Below are 16,034 nucleotides of genomic sequence, written 5' to 3'. Positions count from 1 at the left end.
CAGACAGAACAGTAGTATGAGCCCAGTCATCCAGACAGAACAGTAGTATGAGCCCAGTCAGACAGACAGAACAGTAGTATGAGCCCAGTCAGACAGACAGAACAGTAGTATGAGCCCAGTCAGACAGAGAGAACAGTAGTATGAGCCCAGTCATCCAGACAGAACAGTAGTATGAGCCCAGTCAGACAGACAGAACAGTAGTATGAGCCCAGTCAGACAGACAGAACAGTAGTATGAGCCCAGTCATCCAGACAGAACAGTAGTATGAGCCCAGTCAGACAGACAGAACAGTAGTATGAGCCCAGTCAGACAGACAGAACAGTAGTATGAGCCCAGTCAGACAGACAGAACAGTAGTATGAGCCCAGTCAGACAGACAGAACAGTAGTATGAGCCCAGTCACACAGACAGAACAGTAGTATGAGCCCAGTCACACAGACAGAACAGTAGTATGAGCCCAGTCATCCAGACAGAACAGTAGTATGAGCCCAGTCACACAGACAGAACAGTAGTATGAGCCCAGTCACACAGACAGAACAGTAGTATGAGCCCAGTCAGACAGACAGAACAGTAGTATGAGCCCAGTCAGACAGACAGAACAGTAGTATGAGCCCAGTCACACAGACAGAACAGTAGTACGAGCCCAGTCAGACAGACAGAACAGTAGTACGAGCCCAGTCAGACAGACAGAACAGTAGTATGAGCCCAGTCATCCAGACAGAACAGTAGTATGAGCCCAGTCAGACAGACAGAACAGTAGTATGAGCCCAGTCAGACAGACAGAACAGTAGTATGAGCCCAGTCACACAGACAGAACAGTAGTATGAGCCCAGTCAGACAGACAGAACAGTAGTATGAGCCCAGTCACACAGACAGAACAGTAGTATGAGCCCAGTCAGACAGACAGAACAGTAGTATGAGCCCAGTCACACAGACAGAACAGTAGTATGAGCCCAGTCACACAGACAGAACAGTAGTATGAGCCCAGTCAGACAGACAGAACAGTAGTATGAGCCCAGTCAGACAGACAGAACAGTAGTATGAGCCCAGTCAGACAGACAGAACAGTAGTATGAGCCCAGTCACACAGACAGAACAGTAGTATGAGCCCAGTCACACAGACAGAACAGTAGTATGAGCCCAGTCAGACAGACAGAACAGTAGTATGAGCCCAGTCACACAGACAGAACAGTAGTATGAGCCCAGTCAGACAGACAGAACAGTAGTATGAGCCCAGTCACACAGACAGAACAGTAGTATGAGCCCAGTCAGACAGACAGAACAGTAGTATGAGCCCAGTCAGACAGACAGAACAGTAGTATGAGCCCAGTCAGACAGACAGAACAGTAGTATGAGCCCAGTCAGACAGACAGAACAGTAGTATGAGCCCAGTCATCCAGACAGAACAGTAGTATGAGCCCAGTCAGACAGACAGAACAGTAGTATGAGCCCAGTCAGACAGACAGAACAGTAGTATGAGCCCAGTCAGACAGACAGAACAGTAGTATGAGCCCAGTCACACAGACAGAACAGTAGTATGAGCCCAGTCACACAGACAGAACAGTAGTATGAGCCCAGTCAGACAGACAGAACAGTAGTATGAGCCCAGTCAGACAGACAGAACAGTAGTATGAGCCCAGTCAGACAGACAGAACAGTAGTATGAGCCCAGTCAGACAGACAGAACAGTAGTATGAGCCCAGTCAGACAGACAGAACAGTAGTATGAGCCCAGTCATCCAGACAGAACAGTAGTATGAGCCCAGTCACACAGACAGAACAGTAGTATGAGCCCAGTCAGACAGACAGAACAGTAGTATGAGCCCAGTCAGACAGACAGAACAGTAGTATGAGCCCAGTCAGACAGACAGAACAGTAGTATGAGCCCAGTCAGACAGACAGAACAGTAGTATGAGCCCAGTCATCCAGACAGAACAGTAGTATGAGCCCAGTCACACAGACAGAACAGTAGTATGAGCCCAGTCATCCAGACAGAACAGTAGTATGAGCCCAGTCAGACAGACAGAACAGTAGTATGAGCCCAGTCAGACAGACAGAACAGTAGTATGAGCCCAGTCATCCAGACAGAACAGTAGTATGAGCCCAGTCATCCAGACAGAACAGTAGTATGAGCCCAGTCAGACAGACAGAACAGTAGTATGAGCCCAGTCAGACAGACAGAACAGTAGTATGAGCCCAGTCAGACAGACAGAACAGTAGTATGAGCCCAGTCAGACAGACAGAACAGTAGTATGAGCCCAGTCATCCAGACAGAACAGTAGTATGAGCCCAGTCAGACAGACAGAACAGTAGTATGAGCCCAGTCAGACAGACAGAACAGTAGTATGAGCCCAGTCAGACAGACAGAACAGTAGTATGAGCCCAGTCAGACAGACAGAACAGTAGTATGAGCCCAGTCACACAGACAGAACAGTAGTATGAGCCCAGTCAGACAGACAGAACAGTAGTATGAGCCCAGTCAGACAGACAGAACAGTAGTATGAGCCCAGTCAGACAGACAGAACAGTAGTATGAGCCCAGTCAGACAGACAGAACAGTAGTATGAGCCCAGTCAGACAGACAGAACAGTAGTACGAGCCCAGTCAGACAGACAGAACAGTAGTACGAGCCCAGTCAGACAGACAGAACAGTAGTATGAGCCCAGTCATCCAGACAGAACAGTAGTATGAGCCCAGTCACACAGACAGAACAGTAGTATGAGCCCAGTCACACAGACAGAACAGTAGTATGAGCCCAGTCAGACAGACAGAACAGTAGTATGAGCCCAGTCAGACAGACAGAACAGTAGTATGAGCCCAGTCAGACAGACAGAACAGTAGTATGAGCCCAGTCACACAGACAGAACAGTAGTATGAGCCCAGTCATCCAGACAGAACAGTAGTATGAGCCCAGTCATCCAGACAGAACAGTAGTATGAGCCCAGTCAGACAGACAGAACAGTAGTATGAGCCCAGTCAGACAGACAGAACAGTAGTATGAGCCCAGTCAGACAGACAGAACAGTAGTACGAGCCCAGTCAGACAGACAGAACAGTAGTATGAGCCCAGTCACACAGACAGAACAGTAGTATGAGCCCAGTCACACAGACAGAACAGTAGTATGAGCCCAGTCAGACAGACAGAACAGTAGTATGAGCCCAGTCAGACAGACAGAACAGTAGTATGAGCCCAGTCAGACAGACAGAACAGTAGTATGAGCCCAGTCAGACAGACAGAACAGTAGTATGAGCCCAGTCACACAGACAGAACAGTAGTATGAGCCCAGTCAGACAGACAGAACAGTAGTACGAGCCCAGTCAGACAGACAGAACAGTAGTATGAGCCCAGTCAGACAGACAGAACAGTAGTATGAGCCCAGTCATCCAGACAGAACAGTAGTATGAGCCCAGTCAGACAGACAGAACAGTAGTATGAGCCCAGTCATCCAGACAGAACAGTAGTATGAGCCCAGTCAGACAGACAGAACAGTAGTATGAGCCCAGTCAGACAGACAGAACAGTTGTACGAGCCCAGTCAGACAGACAGAACAGTAGTACGAGCCCAGTCAGACAGACAGAACAGTAGTACGAGCCCAGTCAAAGTGCACTTTGCCCCTCCACTCTACTGCCTGCTGGTCTGTCCAGCATGTCCTCGGCAACTGATAACCCAGGGCTGTGTGGGAGTGTGTCTATACAGACTAACATGCTCCATCCAGCTGATATCTTGGAGCTGTGCCACGCTGCTGGCAGTGTGTCTCTGTCACAACTACACTAAAATGGATAAGGGCTGAGAGTCATAAACTGACAGGCCGGCACGCACACAGTGAGTGAAGGGTTCTAAAACACAGTAATGGTGAGTGTGTGTTATCCTACTCAAGGCACACACACACACACGGCTCTATCAAGTGGCAGAGAGAGGGGACATTAATTATTATTACCATTATTTTACCAGGTAAATTGACTGAGAACAAATGTTCATTTACAGCAACAAACTGGGAAATAGTTACAGGGGAGAGGAATCAGTCATTTTGACGCTGGAGATGATTAGGTGACCGTGATGGTATGACAGCCAGATTGGGAATTTAGCCAGGACACCAGGGTTAAACACCCCTACTATTACAATAAGTGGCATGGGATTTTTAATAATCCAAAAGACGGAACACAACACAGGGAAACATCCCCAGTCACTGCCCTGGGGCATAGGGATATTTTTTGGGGACCAGAGGGCCTCCAACACCACTTTAAGCAGTATCTGGTTTCCCATCCAGGGACCAACCCTGCTCAGCTTCAGAGGCAAGCCAGCAGTGGGATGGAGGCTGATATGCTGCTGGCGTAACCTAATGACAGTCCCAACCACTAAGGATGAGAGGAACACATGACCTAATGACAGTCCCAACCACTAAGGATTAGAGGAACACGTGACCTAATGACAGTCCCAACCACTAAGGATTAGAGGAACACCTAATGACAGTCCCAACCACTAAGGATTAGAGGAACACGTGACCTAATGACAGTTCCAACCACTAAGCATTAGAGGAACACCTAATGACAGTCCCAACCACTAAGGATTAGAGGAACACCTAATGACAGTCCCAACCACTAAGGATTAGAGGAACACGTGACCTAATGACAGTCCCAACCACTAAGGATTAGAGGAACACGTGACCTAATGACAGTCCCAACCACTAAGGATTAGAGGAACACCCAATGACAGTCCCAACCACTAAGGATTAGAGGAACACGTGACCTAATGACAGTCCCAACCACTAAGGATTAGAGGAACACGTGACCTAATGACAGTCCCAACCACTAAGGATTAGAGGAACACGTGACCTAATGACAGTCCCAACCACTAAGGATTAGAGGAACATGTGACCTAATGACAGTCCCAACCACTAAGGATTATTTTGAATTCATAGCAGGAGCAACATGATCTCACCATGACGACAGAACAAATCCACTAGCTAGGGCAGTATAGATAACTCTTGTTCTCTCAGAGTCTGGCTGTTGTTTTCACACCTAACCCAGACCCTGCTGCCAGAAAGACATACCTCCCTACCTCCACCCTTGAGCTGTGTCCTGCACACACACACACACACACACACACACACACCCCTCCTAAACGGAGAGAGAATAGGGAGGAGGAAGAGGAGTCTTTTAAACAAATAAATAATGTGCTGTCATAGAAGCCACAGGAATGCCCGTCTGGCAGCGGGGTGACTCACTAACAGAAGACAACACACGTGTGCTGTAGTACTGTGTCTCCTCTTTCACAGCTAACAACTACAACTCCCATGAGGCCGAGCTGCTGGATGGAATCTCAGATTCCTGCATGCCATGCCATGACACCTGAGAAGGCTTTAGGCTGTCAGCGGTGGTGGAGGCTGTGATGCAGCAAGACAGTATGCTCTAGATGGTGCTCCTGTCGAACACAGAGGGCCCTCTGGGACAAGCCAAATTTCTTCAGCCTCCTGAAGTTGAAGAGTTGTGCCTTCTTCAGTGTGGTATGACCGTTTCAGGTCCTCAGACGTGTACACTAAGAAACTAAGTATTTTCACCCTCTCAACGGTGGCCCCATTGATGAGGATGCCGGCGTGTCCAGCCTGGTTCCTCTTGAAGTCCTTTGTTTTGCTGACATTGAGGCAGAGGTTGTTTACCTGGCACCACACCGTCTGAGTGCCTACATCCTCTCTGTAGGCCGTCTCACCGTTGTTGGTAATCAAGCCTACTACTGTCGTGTCATCAGCGAACTTGATGATGGAATTGGAATGGTGCGAGGCCACACAGTCCTGGGTATAGAGGGAATACAGGAGGGAACAGAGGACGCACCCTTGTGGGGTCCCCGCGTTGAGGATCAATGTGGAGGAGGTCATGTTGTCTACCTTCCCGTCAGGAACTCCGGGAGGAGTTCAGACCCATGGCCGTGGACTTTGGTATTGAAGGTTGAGCTGTAGTCGAACAGCATCCGCACATAAAAATTCCTCTTGTCCAGGTGGGTGAGGGCAGTGTACAGTACAGTGGCTGGATTCATCGGGCGATAGACCAATTGGAGAGGTGGTCTTTGACTAGCCTCTCGAAGCACTTCATGATGACAGAAGGCAGGGCTAAGGGTCAGTAGTGATTCAGTTGCGTTACCTTTCTTGGGGATGATAGTGGACATCTTGAAGCAGGTGGGGATAATGGCCTGAGCTAGAGATATTGAAAATGTATGGAAAAAAACAACAGATAGAGCATGTGCAGACCAGCTGAGGGCGCAGCTTAAGGATGTTATCTGGGCCATCAGGCTTGCAAGGGTCAACGTGTTTGAATGACTTCCATACGTCCTCCATATGCACATAGCCCTCATTGTCCTCAGGGGCTCGGCAGCTCAAAGTCGTTTTGCTCCAAGCGTAAGAAAATGTATTTAATCCGGCAGAGTTGGTGTCCCTGACGTGGCTGGCTTTCTATTTGTAATCTGTGATCGCTAGAAGCCCCTGCCACATACCCCTCATACCCGACCAGCTGAATTGCTCCTCCACTTGTGTCTCGCCATCTTGATCGATCTGCGTAGGTTGTATTTTTACACAGCCATGGCGATAATACCTGAGAACTCTCTCGGAAGATAAAAAGGGTAACATTTGATGACCAATTATTCAAACTCGGGAGAGCAGAATTTTGCAAGTTCCTGTACGTTATGTACAGTATGTAGCAGAATCAGATCAGAATCAGATCCTCGCTCTGAGTTCGTCAAGTTTATTTTGTAATTATTGAATATTGGTGAGTAGTATGCTCAGTAATGGAGGATGGGTCACCCGGTGTCTGAATCTCACTAAGATCCCCACCATGTCTGCCTCTGTCTTCATTTCCTACTCTTCGGTAGGACTCCCAGGTAACCCGGCACCTCCCCAAAGAAGCCAGACCATTGTTCCGCTGTCCCCGGGAATTGGGGTGGACGGTGAGTACCCAGCGATTCATATTACAATAGCTCTACCAAGGTGTATGAAGTAATGCACTAAACAAAGTGGGTAAGACATGTTTTGAAAAACACTATAAAAAGTAGAAACCTGGAATGTTTTGTAGGAGCTGGAGGCGAGGCGCCAACATTTCAATAGGTTCAGTTTTATTGTTCCTCTCAAAATAGGGTCTGATTTAGACCTGGGACACAAGGTGTGTGCATTTATCAGGTAGACCAGAAAACCAGCTGGGCTCTGGACCTCAAAGGGTAAGAGTTGAATATCCCTGGTCTATACTATCACAACTTTGTAGTCGGAGTCAGGAGAGGCCTAAAACACAGACAGGTAAATACTGGAGGCATCTCCACTGCACCGTTCATTTGTAAACGGACAACCCGCTCTAAAAAACAACCCAAGGACAAGGTAGTGTCGTCTACTGGACAAGGTAGTGTCGTCTACTGGACAAGGTAGTGTCGTCTACTGGACAAGGTAGTGTCGTCTACTGGACAAGGTAGTGTCGTCTACTGGACAAGGTAGTGTCGTCTACTGGACAAGGTAGTGCACTGGACAAGGTAGTGTCGACTAATGGACAAGGTAGTGTAGTGGACAAGGTAGTGTCGTCTACTGGACAAGGTAGTGCAGTGGACAAGGTAGTGTCGTCTACTGGACAAGGTAGTGTCGTCTACTGGACAAGGTAGTGTCGTCTACTGGACAAGGTAGTGTAGTGGACAAGGTAGTGTCGTCTACTGGACAAGGTAGTGTAGTGGACAAGGTAGTGTCGACTACTGGACAAGGTAGTGTAGTGGACAAGGTAGTGTCGACTAATGGACAAGGTAGTGCACTGGACAAGGTAGTGTCGTCTACTGGACAAGGTAGTGCACTGGACAAGGTAGTGTCGTCTACTGGACAAGGTAGTGCACTGGACAAGGTAGTGTCGACTAATGGACAAGGTAGTGTAGTGGATAAGGTAGTGTCGTCTACTGGACAAGGTAGTGCACTGGACAAGGTAGTGTCGTCTACTGGACAAGGTAGTGCACTGGACAAGGTAGTGTCGACTAATGGACAAGGTAGTGTAGTGGACAAGGTAGTGTCGTCTACTGGACAAGGTAGTGCACTGGACAAGGTAGTGTCGTCTACTGGACAAGGTAGTGCACTGGACAAGGTAGTGTCGACTAATGGACAAGGTAGTGTAGTGGACAAGGTAGTGTCGTCTACTGGACAAGGTAGTGCAGTGGACAAGGTAGTGTCGTCTACTGGACAAGGTAGTGCACTGGACAAGGTAGTGTCGTCTACTGGACAAGGTAGTGCAGTGGACAAGGTAGTGTCGTCTACTGGACAAGGTAGCGCAGTGGACAAGGTAGCGCAGTGGACAAGGTAGCGTAGTGGACAAGGTAGCGTTGTCTACAAGGTAGCGTAGTGGACAAGGTAGCGTTGTCTACAAGGTAGCGCAGTGGACAAGGTAGCGCAGTGGACAAGGTAGCGCAGTGAACAAGGTAGCGCAGTGGACAAGGTAGCGTAGTGGACAAGGTAGCGTTGTCTACAAGGTAGCGCAGTGGACAAGGTAGTGTCGTCTACTGGACAAGGTAGCACAGTGGACAAGGTAGCACAGTGGACAAGGTAGCGCAGTGGACAAGGTAGCGTACTGGACAAGGTAGCGTACTGGACAAGGTAGCGCAGTGGACAAGGTAGCGTACTGGACAAGGTAGCGTAGTGGACAAGGTAGCGTCGTCTACAAGGTAGCGCAGTGGACAAGGTTGTGTCATCTACTGGACAAGGTAGTGTAGTGGACAAGGTAGTGTCGTCTACAAGGTAGCGCAGTGGACAAGGTAGTGTCGTCTACTGGACAAGGTAGTGTAGTGGACAAGGTAGTGTAGTGGACAAGGTAGTGTCATCTAAGAGGTAGCGTAGTGGACAAGGTAGCGTAGTGGACAAGGTAGCGCAGTGGACAAGGTAGCGCAGTGGACATGGTAGCTTACTGGACAAGGTAGCGCAGTGGACAAGGTAGCGCAGTGGACAAGGTAGCGCAGTGGACAAGGTAGTGTCGTCTACTGGACAAGGTAGCGCAGTGGACAAGGTAGTGTCGTCTACTGGACAAGGTAGCGCAGTGGACAAGGTAGCGCAGTGGACAAGGTAGTGTCGTCTACTGGACAAGGTAGCGCAGTGGACAAGGTAGTGTCGTCTACTGGACAAGGTAGCGCAGTGGACAAGGTAGCGCAGTGGACAAGGTAGCTTACTGGACAAGGTAGCATCGTCTACTGGACAAGGTAGTGTCGTCTACTGGACAAGGTAGTGCAGTGGACAAGGTAGTGTCGTCTACTGGTCAAGGTAGTGCAGTGGACAAGGTAGAAAACTGGACAAGGTAGCGCAGTGGACAAGGTAGCGCAGTGGACAAGGTAGCGCGGTGGACAAGGTAGCGTACTGGACAAGGTAGCGTAGTGGACAAGGTAGCGTCGTCTACAAGGTAGCGCAGTGGACAAGGTAGTGTCGTCTACTGGACAAGGTAGCACAGTGGACAAGGTAGTGTCGTCTACTGGACAAGGTAGCGCAGTGGACAAGGTAGTGTCGTCTACTGGACAAGGTAGCACAGTGGACAAGGTAGCACGTTGGACAAGGTAGCACAGGGGACAAGGTAGCACAGTGGACAAGGTAGCGCAGTGGACAAGGTAGCACAGTGGACAAGGTAGCGTAGTGGACAAGATAGCGTCGTCTACAAGGTAGCGCAGTGGACAAGGTAGTGTCGTCTACTGGACAAGGTAGTGTAGTGGACAAGGTAGCGCAGTGGACAAGGTAGTGTCGTCTACTGGACAAGGTAGTGTAGTGGACAAGGTAGTGTAGTGGACAAGGTAGTGTAGTGGACAAGGTAGTGTAGTGGACAAGGTAGCGCAGTGGACAAGGTAGCGCAGTGGACAAGGTAGTGTCATCTACGAGGTAGCGCAGTGGACAAGGTAGCGCGGTGGACAAGGTAGCGCAGTGTACAAGGTAGCGTAGTGGACAAGGTAGCGCAGTGGACAAGGTAGCGCAGTGGACAAGGTAGCTTACTGGACAAGGTAGCATCGTCTACTGGACAAGGTAGTGCAGTGGACAAGGTAGTGTTGTCTACTGGTCAAGGTAGTGCAGTGGACAAGGTAGCATACTGGACAAGGTAGCGTACTGGACAAGGTAGTGTTGTCTATAAGGTAGCGCAGTGGACAAGGTAGCGCAGTGGACAAGGTAGCGCAGTGGACAAGGTAGCGCAGTGGACAAGGTAGCTTACTGGACAAGGTAGCGCAGTGGACAAGGTAGCGCAGTGGACAAGGTAGCGCAGTTGACAAGGTAGCGCAGTGGACAAGGTAGCGCAGTGGACAAGGTAGCGCAGTGGACAAGGTAGCGCAGTGGACAAGGTAGCTTACTGGACAAGGTAGCGCAGTGGACAAGCTAGCGCAGTGGACATGGTTACGCAGTGGACAAGGTAGCGCAGTGGACAAGGTAGTGTCGTCTACTGGTCAAGGTAGCGCAGTGGACAAGGTAGCATACTGGACAAGGTAGCGTACTGGACAAGGTAGCGCAGTGGACAAGGTAGCGCAGTGGACAAGGTAGCATACTGGACAAGGTAGCGTACTGGACAAGGTAGTGTTGTCTATAAGGTAGCGCAGTGGACAAGGTAGCGCAGTGGACAAGGTAGCGCAGTGGACAAGGTAGTGTCGTCTACTGGACAAGGTAGCACAGTGGACAAGGTAGTGTCGTCTACTGGACAAGGTAGCGCAGTGGACAAGGTAGTGTCGTCTACTGGACAAGGTAGCGCAGTGGACAAGGTAGTGTCGTCTACTGGACAAGGTAGCACAGTGGACAAGGTAGCACGGTGGACAAGGTAGCACAGGGGACAAGGTAGCACAGTGGACAAGGTAGCACAGTGGACAAGGTAGCGCAGTGGACAAGGTAGCGCAGTGGACAAGGTAGCGCAGTGGACAAGGTAGCGCAGTGGACAAGGTAGCGCAGTGGACAAGGTAGCGTACTGGACAAGGTAGCGTAGTGGACAAGGTAGCGTCGTCTACAAGGTAGCGCAGTGGACAAGGTAGTGTCGTCTACTGGACAAGGTAGTGTAGTGGACAAGGTAGCGCAGTGGACAAGGTAGTGTCGTCTACTGGACAAGGTAGTGTAGTGGACAAGGTAGTGTAGTGGACAAGGTAGTGTAGTGGACAAGGTAGCGCAGTGGACAAGGTAGTGTCATCTACGAGGTAGCGCGGTGGACGAGGTAGCGCGGTGGACAAGGTAGCGCGGTGGACAAGGTAGCGCGGTGGACAAGGTAGCGCAGTGGACAAGGTAGCGCAGTGGACAAGGTAGTGCAGTGGACATGGTAGCGCAGTGGACAAGGTAGCGCAGTGGACAAGGTAGTGCAGTGGACAAGGTAGCGTAGTGGACAAGGTAGTGCAGCCTACTGAACACTTGGGAACATTGGATCCATCAGACCTGGATCTGTTTAGCACAATGGAGCAACAATGTTTCCAAGAGGTGACCAGTCAAACCCTTTATGTTACTGTGTCCACGATGACTAAAATCGGACAATACTAGCAGCTGCTCTAAGCTTTTTCACTACATGTCTATTTAAAGTCAATGATAATATTTATAGATTGAGATAGCAACTGCAGTAGTGTTTAATTTTCATTGTGCTTTGAAACATTTGCATGAAGCCAAACTCAACCCAGGGATGAGAAAGCTAAGGGAGACTGTAACAGAAGAGAAAGACTGTTAGTTCTCACAGTTTAGTTATGCTATCTGCTGTGTTTGAGCTTCTGTTCAGCAACACTTATTAAACGCTCACTCCCTGGAGACAGAAGCCTCTGTGTGTGTCAGTTAAACACTTTCCTGTGGTTGTGAAACGTGCGCGGCAGAGCACATGAAGTGGTTAGAGCGTTGTGCCAGTAACCGAAAGGTTGCTGGATCGAATCCCTGAGCGGACAAGGTAAAACTCTGTTGTTCTGCCCCTGAGCAAGGCTGTTAACCCACTTCACCGGGCACCAAAGATGTGGATGTCGATTATGGCAGCACCCGCACCTCTCTGATTCAGAGGGGGGTTAAATGAGGAAGACACACCTCTCTGATTCAGAGGGTGGTTGGGTTAAATGAGGAAGACACCTCATTGATTCAGAGGGGGGTTGGGTTAAATGAGGAAGACACACCTCTGTTTCAGAGGGGAGTTGGGTTAAATGAGGAAGACACACCTCTCTGATTCAAAGGGGGGTTGGGTTAAATGAGGAAGACACACCTCTCTGATTCAGAGGGGGGTTAAATGAGGAAGACACATTTCAGTTGAATACATTCCGCTCTGAAAAAGATCTGATGTGAAAAGATCTGATTGGTTTAAAAGACCAATTAATGGGAAAAATATGAAATATGTGACTCGTTTCAGGAAACAAGGTGCATGTCATGCGTCACTACGTCACAGGAGAGCCATTTGAATGTAAACTTTGTTTTTATTAATCAGTAATGCCTTCTGGAACATGTCAACTTTCATGTGCCTTAATAACAAACTTGTATGACATCTGTAAAAACAATTTCTAAATTACGAGCCTAGTTGGTTTAGCCACAGATAAAGGCAGCAACCTTCCCGCTAGCCATGCTAGGCTGAGATAATGAGTGGGATGGACATGCCGAGAGAGGAGAGAGGATTGGTCTGCCATGTAGCAAGCTTCTGTCTATAATATGAGCTGGTCAGTATGTGTGGGTAATCTTTTCTTAACGCTGCCTTTCTGAATGACATCACGTAGTAGAACTGCATAAGTGTTGCTCTCCACTTTCTGAATGACATCACGTAGTAGAACTGCATAAGTGTTGCTCTCCACTTTCTGGAGGACTGAGTTTTGAAATCAGTGGAATTAGAGTATGATAGCTAAGGAATTCTGGCGTTTGATTGCAAATATGCAGACAGAGACGAAAAGGGAACACACAGAAGGCTGATGTATAAAACACCTGTTTCCAAATTACATCTACAATCTAAGGGCAACCGTGGCATCCGTGACAGAGAGGGAGAAGCATCCATCCATGTATATGGGTAAGAATCTAGCTAACTACATTTGTAGATATTACACGTTTCTAATTTTGTCAAAGTTGATTTAATTTAAAGTTAAAGTGTACTGTTAGCTAGCTAACGTTAGTAATCAAAATGCACAACGCAGAGGACTAAACGTCAAGAGGGAATTAATGATCAATGGAAATAGTTGTCTTTCTGTAATAGGGAATGAATGGGTCTGAGACACGGGAGGCATTTCAGTCCGGGACTCATAGCTACATGTGGCAAGTTCTCACTGATCTGAATTGTCTATACATTGGGCCTGAAACAGGATACTTGGTATTTGGCCATTGGCCCAGTTTTACTGCAAGGAATTCTAATTGGTCAACCACAGGCTAGGGTTGGGTTATAAATGACATCCTGTTACTTTGTTCTGTGGAGAAGACATTGAGAACAGGGAAAATAGCCTTCCAGACAACAGGAAAACACATGTTTTTTGTCCTCTAAGCATTACATGTGTGGTCCAATGCAGAATAACCAATCCTTTAGATATTATTCTAAACTAACAAGCTGTAATTGATTCAGCTTGACAGACAAATATTTAACAATAAAAGGGATTCCTTTGCGCCAAGTGTCATTTGAATGTCCCCGATTCCCATATAATCGATTAATCCAATGATGAATCAATGTCTATTTCAATGACAAGGCGAGAAACACACACGGGCCATTTAATTTGAATAGTGCAGCCTAATTGCTGATATCTGTCATTATATATCATTATATCACGTCTGATTATCTGTGGACGGCCTCCCCACGTTGACCTGATCAATCCTCCTGATTAATGATAATTGCTATGACAACACATCAGCTGTGAGAGCTCGAGCTGTAGTGGCCAGGAGGCGAACTAGGGAATAATTTTAGCCTACTGAATACACTGTAGACAACACACCATATTACAAATACCCATTACAACCACCAAATCAACTAGGCTACAAAAACCCAGGCTGTATCACATCTGGCTGTGATTGGGAGTCCCATAGGGCGGCGCACAATTGGCCCAGCGTCGTCCAGGTTGGCCCAGTTAAATAAAACATGTTCTTTTTATTAAATATAATAGCCTAACACTGTCAACAGTCCTGCACTCAACCTGCTCCAATCACATGGTTTATTAACACTGGCGTGCTCTGTCCTCACCTGTCCTGCACTCAACCTGCTCCAATCACATGGTTTATTAACACTGGCGTGCTCTGTCCTCACCTGTCCTGCACTCAACCTGCTCCAATCACATGGTTTATTAACACTGGCGTGCTCTGTCCTCACCTGTCCTGCACTCAACCTGCTCCAATCACATGGTTTATTAACACTGGCGTGCTCTGTCCTCACCTGTCCTGCACTCAACCTGCTCCAATCACATGGTTTATTAACACTGGCGTGCTCTGTCCTCACCTGTCCTGCACTCAACCTGCTCCAATCACATGGTTTATTAACACTGGCGTGCTCTGTCCTCACCTGTCCTGCACTCAACCTGCTCCAATCACATGGTTTATTAACACTGGCGTGCTCTGTCCTCACCTGTCCTGCACTCAACCTGCTCCAATCACATGGTTTATTAACACTGGCGTGCTCTGTCCTCACCTGTCCTGCACTCAACCTGCTCCAATCACATGGTTTATTAACACTGGCGTGCTCTGTCCTCACCTGTCCTGCACTCAACCTGCTCCAATCACATGGTTTATTAACACTGGCGTGCTCTGTCCTCACCTGTCCTGCACTCAACCTGCTCCAATCACATGGTTTATTAACACTGGCGTGCTCTGTCCTCACCTGTCCTGCACTCAACCTGCTCCAATCACATGGTTTATTAACACTGGCGTGCTCTGTCCTCATCTGTCCTGCACTCAACCTGCTCCAATCACATGGTTTATTAACACTGGCGTGCTCTGTCCTCACCTGTCCTGCACTCAACCTGGTCCAATCACATGGTTTATTAAAGGCCAAACACCAAACTTTTTATAAGTAGTCAATTAGTTTATCAACAGCTGCGATAAAACGTCAGATGTATAAAAATGCGAGCATCAACTAAATGAACCACTTCATTATCTACCCGATTACCATCCTATTTAAATACCATAGCTTTGTCTATAATGTCTACCTTCCCTTCTGCAACATTGTAACCAAACGAACATAACCAAAATTATTAGCGCCAGTGCTGTTTCTGCTATGGTGAAAGAGAACATCCTAACTATTTGTCGTCTCCACCCCCGAAGCTTTTACACATCAATTACACAGAACAGTGTTCAATTACCAACAGCGCCGCTACTCACCAATACTTCAGATATCAGATCATCATTAGTGAAAATATAGTCACAATCCAAGCGACACAATTGCACTTTATCCTCGAACAGACCTCTCGCTTTTGTCTCGACTGTAGCAGAGCACACTGTCAGTGGCAGCCTTCCCCTTGTCTGAGACAGACCGCTCCGCAGCGCAGCCTCCTCGTCACTGGAAAAACCGTGACGCAGCGGTGCCACAGGGAGGCTGGCTGCCCACGCTGCTTCCTGCCTGAGAGACAGACAGAGAGACCGAGAGAGAAAGCTGCCTGGCTCAACTGGACTATTTACATGCACTGTCTATTCTTCCAGTAGAAAACAAACAAATAGTTGAAGAACAATATTTAAAGTACATATTGGAAATGTGTTGAGGATAAAAATGTTTATGCGTACAATGGAAACTGTAGGCTACTCACAGTGTACAATGGAAACAGTATGCTACCCACAGTGTACAATGGAAACTGTAGGCTACCCACAGTGTACAATGGAAACAGTATGCTACCCACAGTGTACAATGGAAACTGTAGGCTACCCACAGTGTTCAATGGAAACAGTATGCTACCCACAGTGTACAATGGAAACAGTATGCTACCCACAGTGCACAATGGAAACAGTATGCTACCCACAGTGTACAATGGAAACAGTATGCTACCCACAGTGTACAATGGAAACAGTAGGCTACCCACAGTGTACAATGGAAACAGTAGGCTACCCACAGTGTACAATGGAAATAGTATCAAATCCATTTTTATTGATGCATATCAATGTTTAGCTGATGTTATTGTGGGTGTA

General features: G+C 48.0%; 1 protein-coding gene across 2 annotated transcripts in view; it reads right to left on the bottom strand.

Annotated features, from left to right (window-relative positions):
• LOC139420574 (cysteine/serine-rich nuclear protein 1-like) overlaps positions 1-15,359 on the bottom strand; it is a 55,850-nt gene extending 40,491 nt beyond the window's left edge. The window contains exon 1 of one of the 2 annotated variants that reach the window (XM_071170759.1): positions 15,237-15,359. The gene's annotated coding sequence lies outside the window, so the exon portion shown is untranslated. The remainder of the gene's footprint in view (positions 1-15,236) is intronic. The other variant, XM_071170758.1, reaches the window with a different exon arrangement.
• Between the last annotated feature and the right edge of the window lie 675 nt (positions 15,360-16,034).

Source organism: Oncorhynchus clarkii, chromosome 11, assembly GCF_045791955.1.
Source record: "Oncorhynchus clarkii lewisi isolate Uvic-CL-2024 chromosome 11, UVic_Ocla_1.0, whole genome shotgun sequence".
Lineage (NCBI taxonomy): Eukaryota > Metazoa > Chordata > Actinopteri > Salmoniformes > Salmonidae > Oncorhynchus > Oncorhynchus clarkii.
This window is presented reverse-complemented; position numbering and strand designations above follow the sequence as displayed.